Source organism: Diadema antillarum, unplaced genomic scaffold (assembly GCF_040938485.1).
Source record: "Diadema antillarum isolate AM-2024a unplaced genomic scaffold, OU_Dant_1.0 seq00000376_RagTag, whole genome shotgun sequence".
NCBI classification, from domain to species: domain Eukaryota; kingdom Metazoa; phylum Echinodermata; class Echinoidea; order Diadematoida; family Diadematidae; genus Diadema; species Diadema antillarum.
The window spans coordinates 1,487,983-1,505,908 of NW_027271375.1; the positions used below are offsets into that span (position 1 = coordinate 1,487,983).

Below are 17,926 nucleotides of genomic sequence, written 5' to 3' on the forward strand. Positions count from 1 at the left end.
TTAATATTCAAAGGGGTGAATATTTGCTATGATAGTTGCAATCTTTATTTGTACAGAGGGTTACAATTGCTAAAAAAAAAAATAATAAAATCTGTAATAGCACATACTGCAGTGTTGTTTGTAATTTTTACACTTGACTCCTGGCTGCCTACTGCTCTAACTGCCTACAGCCCCGTGGATGTCATTTGAATTTGCTGAGAGAAGAAAGATGCGAATCCCGCATTAAGGGTGGAGGAGGCTTGCCTCAACATCCAGAGCTTGTCTCAATGCCCAGAGCTGACAGAGGAAGGTCATCGCCATGGGATACCGGGATGAGGGACAAAGGTTATATAGCCCTTCCTCCTCGAAATGTATGGCCGGTCACTCTCTCTTCTTCCCACCTATCCCTGCTCTCATTAGGTAGATGGGCATCTCGCACTGCTAATCAATGGCAATCAACGTTTGGTTACTGATGAGGAATCTGGATTAGTCTTGCACGCACAGCCATTTCATCAAATTGTACAATGTACATCAATTCGGACATAGAGAGGCAGCTTTCAGAGTTTGTCATTAATTACATGTAAGAGACTGGAGTGGAGTCTCTGTTTCCTCCTTTCCCTCTCTTAGTCTTACTCTAAAGCACAAATGGAACTCATTTGTGTTTACTTTCAGTCATAGCAATACTTCCTTCTCTTGTTCTGGTCAGTATTGTTTACACAATGAGTGGCAGTCTGATACAAATGCATGCCTGACAAATATGGCAGTTACTTGCTGTGTGCATGCATGACTCGGAGCCTGCTGTTAATTAACCCATTGAGGACGAGTCCCGAGTATACTCAGGCAAGTGTCTATGGGAAATGCATGTTGTAGCAAAATCAGCCCATCATCAATGGGTTAAAGAGTGGTGGCAGTGAGTTCGCTGGATATACCATGAACTAAGGACATGGAACCTCAGGCATCTGTAGCTTTTCAAATTTCCAGGAAAGAGACCTAAAATTTGATTAGCACTTCCACACTCCAGTTACAGATTTAAGCAAAACCAATCTGATTAAACACTGCAGTACCACAGTGAATATGACCATCACCTCAGCACTATCTTAATATAGATACCGCCTTCTTGCAGCTCCCTGAGATGTGACCATCAGTCTCCCCTCATACAACACACAAGGAGAGCACCTTTCCAGAAATGTGTAAGTGTGATAAGACGGGACATATCCATCTGCCCAACACAAGACCGCCCTCATCCTTGAGATAGGAGGGTGGTGCTGCCCTCTACATCAGACGGTCGACCCGCAACGACAGAGGCGGCATTACTTACGCATGCTGATTGAAGCGCCCAGTAAATCTCTATCTGCTTGCTGCCATAATGAAGTACCTCGGCTCGGCTTGGCAGGCGCTTTCATCTATTTGTAAATGTGTCGACCATGGTCGCACGACAGGAGGAGTTTGCACGGCCTGAGCTAACATTTTCCTCAAAGAGTCCTATCGTGGTGGGACGTGTTTCCGCGGCGACAGCAATCACAGCCAGCCCCCATCCACACCCCCCCCCCCCACCTTGTCTCGTTCGTTTTGGAGTGGCGGAGTGGGTAAGAGTAATGCATTTGGTTGCAGCGTAGAGTTTCACTGATGAGGCACACTGGCTGAGCTGCTTTAATGCATGCACAAACATCGCATCCGTTTCACATGTGACTGGTGAATATTTAGAGCTGGCATGCTACTTGTTGGAAAATGGAAGATTGGATCCACTGGGTTGTGAATTTCTTCCCTCCTCTGTTTTTTTTTTTTCATGAACTACAGCCAAACTGCCATGAAAAATAAGGAGACTCACTTAAATTCCAGAGCTGTTCAGATTGGCGCGGCAAAATGATTATTCAAATGAGCAAAGGAAGCTGATCCTTCTCCGGAGAGACTCGGCGATCTTGTGTCGTTCTTGTAATCAAAATTTCAGTTTATCTCAGCACTCAACTGCATGCTGTCACGGGAATTCATGGAAATCTTTTTTTCCCCCTTACTTTCTACTTGAAATAAATATGACCCCTTAGTGACAAGATGGGACACCTTCTCTGCTAAAAGAGAGAGGCAAGGCATTGCTAACTTCAACATTTGTGAACATTTTGTCGGCTGCATGGAGTGGAAATGTACATATAGTGGCGACCCTGTCCGCAAAAAGAAACGCTGCTACCACGGAAACGTCCCCGGCCCAATCTCATCACTTGTAAATGAGCTCACAACCTACACACCATCCATAATTCATGCCGCGTTACATGCGACATAATATTTTTCCCCCCATTCCTCCCCGCAAATCGAATGAGGCTGGTCGGGTGTAAGATGATAAACAGCGACATCTTCAAGTGCCCGGTTGCCGTGGCAGCCCAAAAATTTGCACAAAAATTTTGACAGGTCCTTCACATTCTTTGCTCCAAGGATATTTCCTTGTAAATGAATGCAATTTGGACATCAACTTATCTTGAATTTGCATGTTGTGGAAAAGAGGCATGTCTCAATATCTCAACAATGGGGAAAACATGCAGCAATGGGTAATGGTCTTGTTGGAATGAAGGCAGCCCCCATTTCTGTCAATCCATGCATTAGATAAGAAATCAAATAAAATGCATTTCATATCATCGAGCCATTTAATCAAGAGCTTTCCCTTCAAGCACTGAGAATTATTATTTTCTTAAATTATAATACACCCCTCTGTCACAAAAAATAATAATCAGTGTGGATAGAATTTCCTGACTGTGACTTGAGTGAAAAAGCATCAAGGTATTGGCACATGTCTTTCATCCTCAAATTGGCAACGCGTGGGATCATCAGCTGGGCGTCTCATGCCCGGAGCATGGAGGGCGAAAATATGAATTTATGTATAACACGGACATGAAGCATCCCAAGTGGCCACTACAACACACTCCATCAAACGAAGAGGAAGAGAGAACTCACAAATGGACATACATACTAATTTGCATGCCCGCTGCAAAGGGGGGCAGCCGCTGACGTTACAACACAACGCACGGCGGCTTTCGCATGCAGAGGCAGGTACGGCTGCCATGATAGCGTCTTTCCTGTGGGGATGTCTCGCTCTCGTCGGTAATGGTATCTGGGCCGGCTGCTTGTATCCTCAGCCCTGGCGAAGCGTAATTCTAGCCAGCCGCTGAGAGCCGGGAGCCGGTTGAGGGCCTGCGACTCTAATCAAGCGGCGCGCGGTTGTCGGGTAAGATAAGGGTAGACAAGGCCAAAAGCCGGGATGTACGAGTGTAGTCTTGGTAGGACAGCCTTTTGCTCTTCTTTTCCTTCCATTCCATAGTATACAAATATTAGTATACAAAGTGGGCAGCAGTATTTCATTCCAGGACAAGAGTGGATTGGACTATCATCACACTTTTCCAAGCATATTATTAGCATGTGCCTGGGGTTTTTCAGCATTGTGTTTGGCAGGTTGAAAAGGAACTGGAGTAGGCTTTATGGTACAGCATTTTGTATTGAAATTCTGCTTTGTATATAAACCTACTATATTCTACGTTATGCTGATATTATAGTATTTTCTAAAGCAATGTAAAGAGTGCTCTTGCCATGAATTTAACATTTTGACTGTCAATGGTAGCCAGATATCCAGCCTGTTTAGTGTGCAAAGTGCAATTATATGAAACTCAATCTATTCTATTTTTTTTTTCAAAACTCTCACATCTTCAAAAGAATAGAAAAAAAGATCCTACAGTAGATTCAAATGAGCACACGTGAGTCAAATGAAAGATCATATCCCTCTTACCAACTGATAATTGAAATAAAACATTTTCCAATCCTACACTCATGTTAAGGTCAGTAAAGCACTTTAAAGTCACAGTTTGATACTCCCAAGGACATTTTCCTCCTAAATTTCCAGAGAGTAACGCAGTCTTTGGCGACAAAATTCCTAGAAAACCACCAAAACTTGATAATCATGACAGCATGATTTGTAAGTAAAAGAAGAAGAAAGGAGGTATATGACACTCTGAGTGTCCCACATTCACAAATCTATGTTGTTATGTTAATCCCACTCCCTTGAACACTCTTTCTGCATTCAAAATGCATTCCATTCAGCAAGTCTATTACAAATACAACATAAGTAGTGTCTTCAATCTACTGAGACAAAGAACCAGTCTCTTTCAAGAATTGACTTTTATCGCAAAGAATATCATTTTAAGTTGATGTGATTCATCTTAACGACATACGTGCCAACAGATTCCCGATGCCTAGCATGAGTCGGGTGCTGAAAATGTTCAACTATGTACTCGCATCAAGCTGCATCATCAGGTGTACACTCTAAATTGATTTAAAATCTACCCTTTATTGCAACTGATTGACAAATTGCCCAAATGAATTTGGATGAATTTGAATCTACCCTTTTTCGGGCTAATTATCCAATGCTGGTTAGAATGGAAGGCATTTTTTCTTTTTCTTTCTTTTTCTGGTTGTGCACGAATGTCTTTGCTCAAACTGCATATCATGAAGGAAATATCAAATACTTGATTCAAATGCAAAGTGAATCATGATCTTGATGTCACCTCAGCAAAAGCTGAACATTCCTTCTCATGATACAGTGCGCTTAATGAGCAGCTAGATTTCATTAAAAAAAATGATCCCCAGATTAATTATAGGATGTCGTTTATTACAGATGATTTGGGACTGTATTATGAAATAGCACAAGTTAAAACAAAATACTGCAGTTCTCTATAATAATCAGAAATACAAAATATCAAAGGAAGAAAACTAAATATCTTTCTACAGACAAGGCTAACAAATTTGATTACATAATCAATTATACTAAATCAATTCAAGTGACTTTGACCTTACACTTATTACGATATAACCCTCCTTCGGACAGGTATTATAAAATGTACATTATATTTCTCTTATGTGAGTCAACTTTAAAAGCCATTGAATTATCCTAGTCAAAGTTACATGGTATTTGTCAACTTGTTTGAAATAAATCTATGACTTTTTGGCCCCCCCCCCCTTTCACCTCTCTGGATTCTGGAGCCTTAAAACATGAGTGTACAGACAGTTTGTTTCTGCACTTAACTATCAAAATGCATCACATGTATGCATTATTAGTACCCAATGTGGTTGTCTGTCTGCCTCCTAGTGCAGGAACAAGCAGCAGCCTTAGTCCCTGCATATGGAAAAATGTGTCAGCACTCAACGTCAGTTCATCATCATCATCATCATCACCTTCTTCAGTGAGTGCATGTCAGAGAGAGAGAGAGCACAAAACCAATCCTGGTTAATTGCATAATGGACATAGATGGATGGGGTTACATTATGTAATTAGTGCAGCTAAATAGATTTACACAGGTACAATAAGTGCTGGCTCAATCAAGAAATGACACACAACGGCTCGTTAACCAGCATAAACTCATAAGTCCAACAGATGAGAAAAGAAGAAGGAGCCGGTTGGGGCTCTGCCATGTCAAAAAGGCACACCTGTATGTTCCTAAGATTAAGCTCTACTTTCGCTCAGTGTAATCTATGCAGTCTCATCAAATACACAACAGTGTGATAAAAAGGCTCAAGCATCACACACTGAAGATGCAAATCTGCAGTCAACTGGCTACCCAGCAGAGAAGATATGAAATGTTTAAAACCTGGTCATAGTTTAGGCAACTGGCAATTCACTACCTGTAAGACATCACCTTGATCAACACTATCAAATTGATATTGTAGAAAATAATGATGCACTCTAATTCACCTACTTGGCTTGAAGTACATAGGATGGACACATATTAATAAGTCATAAGGGTGGATTTTCTTACCTATCCCTTATTTGAAAGCATGATAGTAATATGCGATGTTTCTTTTCAAATCACTTCAGAAAGAGACATATTACTCAATTTTGCTTGAACTTCACAGCAATCACAGGGTGCCAAGCATAATTTCAATTTCCCTTAATTAGTGTGCAACTGATTTATCAGGAAAAATTTTTTCCTATATACCTTAAACTTGCAGGCAGGCAAGCAACTCACAAACAAATGCACCAAATTTCAAGGAAAGGACAACAACCAATATGATATGGGATATCATGGCAAAGCGATGCAGGTGTATCATGCAGTGATTCGGAACATGACTGTTTAATCAGAATAAAAGCAGTAAAGGGCATCATATCAGAGGATATTTCACCGCTTGCCATATGGGCGTTCTGCAAAGGCCCCAAATTTTTTCAAAGGCGAGAGTCCATTCACATAATTTGCCCTAAGGAGGTACACGCTTGCCCCCTACAGCAACCAGGGAAGTGGGCCAGTAGGTTTGAAGCACCCTGCATTTATCCTGAGGAGCCACTGAGGCTCAGTGGGTAAGACTATGGCCTCCCAATCGTGAGGTCCCTGGTTTGAGTCCCCTGGAAGCAGCTGTTGTGCCCGTAGGCAAGGCAAGTCATCTTCATTCCCTAGTTCTCTAGATTTGTCTTAGCGCCATCGGTCCCATGGTTGCGTGATCATATGCTCCTATACCCCGTTTACACTACGCACAAAAGGAGGTTCTGAAGCCTCCTATTGCAGCTTCGAGCAGCCTTTTCGGCTCATTATACAATCAGAGAGAATTCAGAAAAGGAGATCTGATTAGGTCTGATCAGGTCATGTCTTCTTCTTCTTGCTTATGAGGCAGCAGCAGCTAAATAATGTCCCTCAATTGTTGTAGCCAAGTTACAGTCTCTGGAGTAGGGTGCTTTAGGTCCATACTGTCAGGAGGGCGGAGATCAGGGCACTCACTCATGATGTGTTGAGCAGTCTGTTCTGGTGCACCACACTGGCAAGCTGCTGACAGGCGTAGCCCCCAACGATGCTAGCTGTATTGAAACGTCCAACTCCCGTTCGAATCCAATTTAGAGACACCCACTCACTCCTTGGGAGGTTTGCTCCTGGGGGGACAGATGTATTGGGCGTGACAACGAGTTGGGCAGGTTGTTGGGTGTCTTCCCAGCTTGTTCTCCATGTCTGGCAGATGTTGAAGTCTGATTTCTGGAGTTCAGACGTTTCAGACGTTTCAGACGTTTCAGACGTTTCAAACGTTTCAGACGTTTCTGGCAGATGTTGAAGTCTGAAACGTTTCAGGTCATGTCATAAACAGGGGGTGCTTCAGAGCCTCGGCTGCATTATAAATGCTAAGGGGTTCGAAAAGTTGCCATTTTACTGACCAGGAAAGTATTCACTGAATGTCATCGCCAGCTAACACAAACAAGCCATTGTCGTGACCAACCACCACTAATAAATGCAACTTCACTTGCACACTTTCAAGCTCAATCACATTTGTAGTTTTGTAAGAATTCAAAAGCCCACGCCATGTATTGGAGGGCAATTTGGTTACCATGGGAATGGAGCCAGTCGGGCCTGCTTGGGCAAAACCAGCGCGAGCAGTTTAAACAGACAGGAGACCGCTTTTCCAAGCGGACTTTCAAACCTTCTCAAGGAGACTCTGAAACCCGCCTGCAGTATAAACTACACTGTAGGTAAATAATGGCTTCCTTAGTGTTGAACTTTACAAATCAAAAAACAAAAAACCGAAAACTGCCAGATTTCCCATCTCAGGTCTACATTGTATACAGAATTCTCTCACCCTTTTGCTGCTACCTAATCCTACTCTTCCCCACTCCTCCCTCTCCCATTCTCTCCTCCCCCCCCCCCTTTCCCCCCACACACCATTCCCCTATCACAAACTCTTCCTGCTGAACTGTACATGACGATCCGACGACATGTGGGTTTGATTCCCGGTGTTGGTGCGGCGCACAGACAAGGTAGATGAAGTCATCAACTGTCAGACAGACAAAGAGCGTGCAACATTCATGTTCTTCCTCCCCAAAACCATCTGGCTTCACTCCGGAGCATCGTCCACTGGGTATAGCCTCGTGGCACCACCGGCTGCCTGCTGCCATGATGCGGCATAACATTCAACATTCGTTCGCCGCGACTCCCACGTCAATGTTACCGGAGCGTTTCAATTTAAGAATCACGGTCTATGACACTATTTGCCCCCTCCCCTTCAAAGTGAATATAATGGCATGAAATTCAACAGATCTGTGAAACTTTGCAGAGACAGAGAGGCAAGTAGGCAAACAGAAAGAAATGATAATCCTGTTGAGTGTGGTGGGAAATTATACAACAGGATGTCAATTAGACCACGCTCAAATTCACTAACTTGGAAATATATCTCCCCCTCCTTTTGTCATGTCATCTATCCTGAAGCATCTGTCATACACCTGTGTTAGATGGTGTGCAAGAAAGTGGTTTTCTTGATTAATCTTAAAGTTTTGCTTTTTTTTTCACATAGAAAATATTTCCCTGTGTCTATTTCAAAATGCATCTTTGTTCCTGACATGTTCCCTATGGTCTGTAGCCATTTGACAATGATATTCTATAACAACAAAAAGTAATAATGATAATAATAACCCAACTGTGGGATCTATATTGACATTAGATTTTCCTAAATTTGATTGTGAGCTTTCAAAATATATACATGCTCACTTTTGAAAGGCCTTGCACTGACATGGATTCACACATGCACACATATATTTGTATTCATGGATCTCGTTGATGCAGGACACGTCTGTGCATTTATGCACAAATACCATAGATTCGTACACACGCCACTCCATATACGAGTGTCAAATCCATTAAGTACACCTGCTAGTACGACTGTATCAATATGTAGCCTCGTTCCCAGTCTTGGGGGATGAGGATATACACTATGTATATTTGACCTTTACACAGTCTAATCAAATCAAATGCACCAGGCTGTGAAGAGACTATCCTTTCTGATTTGTCAAGCACGTTGATACATACCAGGAGACTGCCAATCTTACAGAAAGGGGGTACAATATACTGACTGAGCATGCATACAGGTAGAAGGGGGTCGGCAGGTTGAAGCAGGATAGGGGCAAGCAGTCTGGAGAAGCATCTTGTGGCACCTGGCATGAGTCGTCAAGACCCTGTTTCTTAAAGCACAGGAGCACCAGAGGGTCAGCTGGAGAAATCCCAGCTTAAATACCAAATCCGGCCAATGACATCATCCTTAAAGTTGTGCATCACTTGATTCTGACGCCCAACTTACAAAGTTCCCCCCCTGGTAAACACAAGGGGACTCGATATATTATACAAGGCACATGAACTCAAGACCATGACAGTTCCCTCGTCAGAGATTGAGTGGGGACAACCGGGAGTCACAGCTGGGCCATATTTGGGCAGCATCATTAGCCTCAAAATGGGAGGTGAAAATGAGGTGGCGAGAGGATGGGAAGGGGAGGGGCAGGATGTGCAGAGGGGCGAGGGAGAGGGCCGTCTGTGCCTCCTCTTCTTCTCTCGCACAATATCCCCCTAAAAACAAGGTGGTTAATTAACTTGATTCCTACAGGATAGAGTAGTTGGCCTTGCAGGGAGAGTCGGGAGAACGCATGGGAGCATTACGGGGAAGGGGAACAGGGGGTTAAGGCGGCGAACAAGAGGCCGAGGCATGATTAATCAGTCAACTGTGATTGGAGTAGAACAGGCCGAAATCATCTTTGAGTGGTGCTGATAACGTGATAAGGAAGCGGGGAAAGGAGAGGAAGGAAGAAGGCTGTGAATGCTAACACGCTCTGTGGATGCTGGGACCGACCATTTATTTCTCTTCCTGGAAACCATTCTAGATTTATGTTCCCTTTCCTGCTCCACAATCACTAATTCCTGTCACTTTCGTTTCCATTTCCATTTGCCCCAGCTCTGTAATTTGCGTCAACTCGGAGTAATCCCCGAAAGCGCCCGATGAAAGACAACGTGCTGCGCCGAATTAAAAGATGTCTCATTTGTGCATGGCGTTGTGGCTTGAAGCGCCACAAAGACACGGAGGAAATGTTCTTTAGCAGCTGCTCATTCTTACCAGGGGGCGTGCCACCTCATCCGAAGCCGGCAGAGGGGGAAATCGGGGGGCGCTGACGACACATGCACACAGTGACGCCTGTGTTCTGCCTCTCCGCCAGTGACAATGCCGCGGAGCCAGCCCCTGTTACCACTTCCACAACAGCTGAGCCCGCTGCCGATCGACAACGTTGCTTGCCACGTTTGTCCGCGACACCCATATTCTCGGAATCAGGCAGCCGCGGACTGACTGGAAGCATCTGTCAGGTGGGAATTATGGTGGGGCTCCCTCTCTGGGTGACACAACCCAGTGCAGTTCCCTTTCCTGCGATCTGCCCTCCGTGTATGACTTCGGTCGTATCACTATGTCATCAAACACGGAGTCATTTATGATTCAGCTCACATTACAGCAAACTAGATATGCATCCCACATTTCCTGTTCAATTATGGGGACAAAGAGGCCTCACCTTGTGGTAAAACAGTGAATGAAAGTGAGCTCTGCACGTGGTGTGCTTTTGTACAGATGACCCAAAGTCTCCCTCACCCTCTTCTCTTTCACTGCCTTAAATATAATGTTAAGAGGATCACAACTATATCTGGATAGTCTTAACTTGTGTCTGACTGCCCTGTGCACACAGCGAAGACTTCAGTATTCTCTCACTAAGCCGGGGAAACTTAAGTTATCAATTCATGGCAGGCCCGTGTGCATAACATGTGTAAATCTACCACTTGCCGACAGTAACCTAATAGCTGACATCCTTGGAAACGCAAGAACTCTAGAGCGTTTACGACGGAGTCTCCATGAAAAGTCCTGTAGCAGGAACCCGCGTTTAGTTTCAGCAAATCCTACGAAAAGCCAGAGAAAATTGTCCTTTCCGAAAAGTGTAGCAGAGCTTTGGACTTCTCCATACATTTCCATACAAATTGCATATTAGTGCTGTATGTAACAAATGTGGGTGAAAACATAACATCTGCTAAAAAATCTAGGGAATGGAAAGTGACTAAGGTCAATATTTGTGTTGTTTTTAATGAGCATTTATACTTGAAATTCTTTGAAATTCTGTGCAGAAATTATTTCACAACTTTTTAAACAGCATTCTCCAGCATAGTTGAAGCATTCTAAAGATTACATTTCTTGCACTGCATAGCAATGGTATAGTAACTCCCATCATGACAAGCATGCATGTATACAACTCTGTACATGTTATTCTGGCGTTTTGTTATTGTGTCCATCATCAAGTAAATGAACTCTGTGGGTGTGCATTCTTCATTGTCTGCCGGAAAATTTGAATCCACCATGATCATCTTTGTTTTAGAGTCCGTAGGTTGTTGGTTTTTTTTCTTTCTGCCTCTGCCAGGAAGTGTCACCAGGGGCATTATTCTATTTTGTTACTACTTAAAGCTAGGTTCAGTCTCCCCTAATGTCTCAAATACACATTAGGCTGCCTGCAAGTTGAAGTGGAGATGCAGAGGGAATAGTAAACTGTGGGTTGAAATTTAAGGCACTGTCCTGCAGATATTTCTGGAAAAACAGTCCATTTATTCCTTAATTCCATTATGGTGCCCCACGGTCGGCCAGTCCGCACCAAGACAAGACTGTCCACTCTAATTTTTTGACAGGGAAAAGGCGGGCGGTAAAGGTCAGCCTAACGGACAAACTCATCTTCAAATCAGACATGACTGTGGATCACATACATGGGATAGAGCGAAGGGGGAGCGTGTTTGGAAAAAGGGGGGCATCGGAGTAGGAGGAGGGGTGTCTTTGCGTGACACATGCCCGATTTCAAGGCGGCTATCACCGCCACAGAGGCGATGCCATGCCAGGAAACTGCTGGTTGATTGGGTGATCTCCCGCGGTACTCTTCTCCCTCCCCCCCCCCCTTTCCTCCCTTTTCACATGCCAGTTTTCTGAATCAAAAAACTCAAAGTGCGCCAGGAGAAAATTGTGGGAACAAATTGGCTTACGGTACCGCGATGACTCGTGGTCTCCGTGTCAGATTTTGAGTCAAGATTGTATAGGACTATGCAGCAGCTCTGGCTTGGCTTGTGTTTTATAGCCAGCTCGCTTAGAACTCCAGGAGTATAAGGGGGGAAAAGCTGGCCGGCAAAGCTCCTGTCAGACGAAAATACACCCAGCTATCGCGTCACGCAATGACCAACTTCCTTCGCTGAAACCGTGGCTCCGCCGGAGAGAATCTCTACCCTCTCCCAGCCCACGTGTGCACATGTGTCACGGGTTTCACCAGCTATACGCTGAAGGCCCTCCCTCCTGTCACGGCTGCTCCAGTACTTCCCGCTGGGGGAGGGCGCCCTGTGCCAAGATGCGTACTGAGGTGTCACGCTTTGCCGCTTCCAACACCACGGAACATTCACCACCGTATTCGCAAGACATGAAAAATATAGGCATTAGCCAACTTGAATTTCCATCGGATTTTTCATGATCTTCATTCTATTTCACAAAAATATCACAAACGTGGAAGGGAAGGGGTTGTCAAAAATAGAACTAATTCTCTCTAACGAATATAAATGTAAAAAGCTTAAATAGCAATGGTGCTATTGAATTTCCATTACAATATGTTGACAAGGCTGTGCCAGTGTGCAGCATGTAATCTATTTGATTACCATGAAAAACATGGAGCATTATCTCTATCTCCAAACTACTATAGTTATGTAGACTTTCTCAGCAATTGTTATGTGTTGCATAAGTCAGAATAATTATACATGTCTCATATAACCCATATATACACAGTTTCCATCACTTCCTCATTTTGCAAGTTCATAAAGCAAATAATTTACAAAAATGGCTGTATTACATATCAAAAACAATTTTTGTCAACTCCTGTAAGATTCTAAATGCAATTAACAAATGCTTCGAGAAGTACAGAGTGAAAATTCATCAAAAAGCAGTAAAGCATAAACATCCAGCAATGCTATCACTCGAAGAGGCAAAAAATAAATGAAGGATGGGAAATTTGGAGAACGGTAATAACTTTCACTGCCAAACTAGGGGTTAGGTTGATGCAAGATTTGGCATGTGCTTCTCTGGTGCCTGATGGTATCTAGGCTGAAACTTGTATGGGGCTCATTAACAGAAGGATTGCAAAAGAGGACAATCACCTATGAACATGGTTGCCATGCCATGGTTCACATTTATTCGTCAGGGATTACATGATACAACGTATCACAGTTGTTTCTGGGTTAGTGTCCAAATAGTAGAAGGGGGCCTCTGCCCTACTAAAAACTTGGCTAAAACGACACGATGCCAGCGAAAATTCATTTCCATCCCTCAGCCCTTTCTGCTTATCATCATGGTTTGCATATGACTTTCTGGTGCCTAATTGACCAGGGGGGGCTGACGAGGCGCAAATGGAAAGCACGCACCCAGTACAAACAAATGCAACAGGCCCTGCGAGCACACATGGTGAGGGGCCCCCATGCATTGCCTTTTCGGTGCTGGGAGCAGCCTGAACTTATCTCCCGCTGCAAACACAAACCATACTCGGGAAGCCAGACGCTGCCAAGAGAAACACGCGGGGTCCTTGCTGTCACTTCCATCCACCAAGACAATAAGATTGCGATATGCATCACATCTGATCCCTCTCTATCCTATCTCTCTCTTCCTTTATCTCTCCCTCTCTCTCTCAATATATATATATCTCCCTCTCTCTCTCTCTCAATATATATATCTCTTCCTCTCTTTCTCGCTCACTCTCACTGTATCTGTTTTGAATAGCCCTAATCCGCTGCAATTTGTCCGTCCACGATGAACTCACCGAGAGCCATTTCCACATTCTCTTCCGCAGATAACAGCGGGTAACGTGATTGCTGGCTCTCGCTTTCGCTCCGGGATTCTTGTTCCTCTCTCTCCTCGGCTCAAGATGTACTAGTAATACTCTGAGCATATCAAACCATATGCCTCTATCTAACCACCATCCAATCTTTTATATACAGTATATACAGTACATACGGTACAGATAGATGTATATATATCACTATCTTTTTTGTATCTGTATACCCGTTCCCGATCTTCTCACATTAACCTCTAACCATGGACCTACACATGCTCTAACTACACCTACTCTTCACTTCATCTGCCACCTTACCTCATTCAAGCAACTACCTCCTCCCTCCCCCCCCCCCCAAGAACAGGAGAAGTGATTCACAAATTTTCCTTTCCCCTACATAAGTGATAAAACGGAGAGAAATTCCAATTCAGAGCACTCCCACGGCAAACACGAGACCAAGGAGCTAGCGCCGGAGCACGATGAATCGCTGATTACACCGTGGGCCATCAGCTCTCATTAGTCCCCGCTAATTAAGTCTTAATCAACTTTCTTGGAGCCAAACCTGAATCTGAAATCGGGTGAAAGCACTTTGCGCTGTTGTCACTTTTCCTGAATCACAGATCAATTCCTGCGGACGGGATCTGAAGGAGCAACGGGGGGATGGGGTGTCAAGGAAATCAGCACAGATTCAACAACTATTCTCCCTCCCCCCTCCCCTCCTGAGTAATTACAAGACTTTGCTCTGCCTACACACCAATGGATTAAGCAGCACCCAGAAACACCTTGAAGATTACCAAGGCTTGAAATTTGAATCAGGAACAGAATGTGCAAGTTTCATTTCTTGATGAGCGTGCATCAATCTTTTCTTGCAAGTGACATACATCCACGACAAACAGCAGCTGGAGTCATACATTCTTTTTCCTCTTGGGACTGTCTCAATCAAGGGACTATGTGGTTGTCTTGCCATCCCCACACACACTGCTAAAGCCACTACCATTGTTTACTGGGCAGAAATTTCCCAGTTTATGTTTTTAGAGCCAAAACAACAGAGAAAATGATAATGACAGTCTGTTGTTGAGCCTTACTGTCTCCAGAATGAAGCCCCCTATATTCAATCCAAGTATAACAGAGAGAGCCATATTGTTTAGCATCCTTCAAAACATATGCCATAAAAGTGGATATTTTCGCACAAGTAATTTTTCAATATCTGCCAAGTAGGATGAAGTTTATGTGTTCTTAATTCCATGGAATCAAGACATAATAGAGTGGTACATGACAAGAAAAAAAATATTCATGTGCCTGTATTTTCATGCAAGTTTCTGGTCGAGCAAAATGCATTTAAAAATCCACACCCCGAAAATTTCCACTTTTACATTAAGTGCAATCTACCAGCTTACTTTCAGATACAAGTATACTGGATCCTGCAACGCATCTTACTTATTCGCAACAGAGATCGAAAAGCCACCTACAGATTGGTTATGAGTTGATGAATAGAGTATATCAAGCAAAAACAGCAGTTCATATACCTCATTACAACTGGACATAGGGAAAGACAATTATGAAATTCAAACGTTCACATGATTTTAAAAAAGAGTTGTGGTGGTTGCAACCCCCACATACGAGTTAGATGAAGTAATGGTGTCATTGTATCACAATGAGGTCTTCCAATGGTTGGTACATAAAAATGTTATAAAAGTCAAGTGTTTTGGTCAAAAATTCAGCAACTGTACAATTCCCTTCCCTTTTAGAGTCATCATTACTCAGCTATCACAACTCTGCAAACATCTGATATGAAGGATACAACTCATTCCTCTTAATTTCATTTCAAGCAATGGGAATGAATAAAGTGGTGGATGAAGGTCAGTGGGATATTTGCGAGGCATCATCCAGCATCACTTTGTCTAATTTGCATAGATGACTCTGATTGATATTCACTGTTCTGAAAAAATATTTTCTATCTGGTTTACATGAAAATGTGACTAATCTGCTTGTTTAATCTTCCTCAAATTATCAAGTCCACTGGATAAAATTGTGAATTCTAATTTTCAGTAGGGCCTATCTACTGGCCCAGATTACCAAAAAAGAACAAATATCGGGAAACTTAGGCAATGGTTGTCTTGGTTTAGATCCAGCTTTGTAACGGCAATATTTTTAGCCGATAATAAACAGGAGCTCAACTTTTTCATCCCAGCGAAGGGTTCTGTGATTCTTGGCTGAGGGAGCTCTCGTGAAGTAGACATAATTTCCTGTCCTAAGGTGCAAATTTGGAAGTTGATTCCCAGCTCCATACAGCAGCTCCAACAAACTTTCTCACCTAATTTTACTGCCAATTTCATGACTCACCATCTTTTCGACCAGAAGCACACCAGCATGTTCAAAAAACAATCACAACAATTCCTTTGAGTCCCTTCCAAAACATATAGAGCAAAGTTTAGAAAGATAATTGTTTTCCTTGAGCGGCAAGATAACATCCAGCATGACTCTACTTGTATCCTAACCTAACCTAAACAAAGCATAGATCTGTCTATAAGTCCTTGAGACACTGTATATAAAGGGAAGGGTTTGCCAGTGTAATGAAAGATAAAACCATTAAATAATTGTTATCGAGTTTCTTGGGATAACAAAGAAAAAAAAAAGCTATGCTTCGTACAAATAAAAATGGAAATTTGGCACTGACAAACAAAATGTGGATTACTTGAAACCTTCACAACATACTGTAATTAAAACATGGCAGTAACATACAAACTAACTAAACCATTGCTGAAATCCAATGTGTATTACATTGTGGCAAACTAGACTGGTAGACTTGTCCATAGGGAAGGTGGCCAAGACAAACATGGATCCCTATCCAGAAAGCTGTGATTGGTTGCTATCCTTACAGAAAATTGACTGGCTTAGAGGCTAACATCCATTTGCTGATGGAATAATCATAATGGTAAGAAATTTACATAGATAAATAAATAGATAAATACATGAATATATATATATATATATATATATATATATATATATATATATATAAATCTAAACATAACTGCTCTCATAGAGACAGAGGAGAGAGAGAGAGAGAGAGAGGAGACACACACACACACACACACACACACACAAATATGCATACACTTAATAGTCCCATCCATGGATATATCTGTGGGAGAAGGGCTATGCACTGCCTGTATTAGAAGCATGCACTATCTAGGCATCAAATCTATTATGAGGTCATCACCCCCCTCCCTTCCTAACTGCAGCCTGCATCGAAGCTTAGATAATCTGCATTTCAAAACTGCGAAGATGGAAATAAAACAAACAGGAAAACCCATTTCAAGAGGGAAAACGGAACGGCAAAGCCCTTGTCTGATCGGCGGGTAGTAGTCGCGTATTGCGGGAGATAAGAGCGCATCTTGATTTAGATCAGGTCAGCGCCTGAATCCGCGACACAAAGCTGCACTCTCGGATGCCATCCAGAGATGCATGAATAGAATGGGGAGTGTAGTCCGAAAAAATCCTCACTGAGTGCGATGGGTATCTGCAGGAACTAAAAAGCTGCTAAATAATTCAATTTTGCCATCTACACAGGAACTCCGTCAAATCAAGATGGCCGACTGAGCACAAGTTCAACTTTCCTGAGTATCATAAAATAGCAGAAGGAAAAACGCAGACTGTGCATACAGTTGTATTTTGTTCACATTTGAAATCACCAGTTTTGTAAAACTTGAAATCACAACATTATATGGATGCAAAAGCTCACTGTCGGAATGGATCTGAACCAAAAAATGCAACTTTCGCATCCAGTTGGCAGATGGAATAGATCAGGCTCAATCCTGAGGGAGTTGGGTGACTAGAATCCTGAGTACAACAAAGAAAACCAATTTAATGCCATAAAACCAATCAATGGATAACAATGTTCCCTATTTGAAGAGCTGAATTTGATGCCTTCGGTAATGAAATATGACTTCTTGAGAAATTCAAGTACTGGTTCCCCTTCATCTCAAGGACTGTCAAGAAATTATTACAAAAAAAAAAAACCTCATAGAAATTTGAAAAATAAAGAATAAGAGAAATCACTCCTCCAATAATTGCAGTGTATTCCATATACTGGAGTGGTTTCAATTTGGCCAGCTTTGCACACATAGATGTATTGAACTACATTGTAAAATGTCCCACACAAACTACTGTGAATAGAAGTAGATTTTTTGTTTTCATCTCGATCTAAAATTACCTATTTAATTCGTTTGGGGGAAAGGCTGGGGTGGGGAGTGGGAGGGGGACTTTCACTAGGGTTCAATGACTTGAAAGGAAGAAGGCGTA

The 17,926-nt window shown here is 42.8% G+C and overlaps 1 protein-coding gene across 1 annotated transcript in view; it reads right to left on the reverse strand.

Moving 5' to 3' along the window:
* LOC139731515 (zinc finger SWIM domain-containing protein 5-like) overlaps positions 1 to 17,926 on the reverse strand; it is a 53,181-nt gene that overhangs the window by 28,948 nt on the left and 6,307 nt on the right. The gene's annotated exons all lie outside the window — the stretch shown is intronic.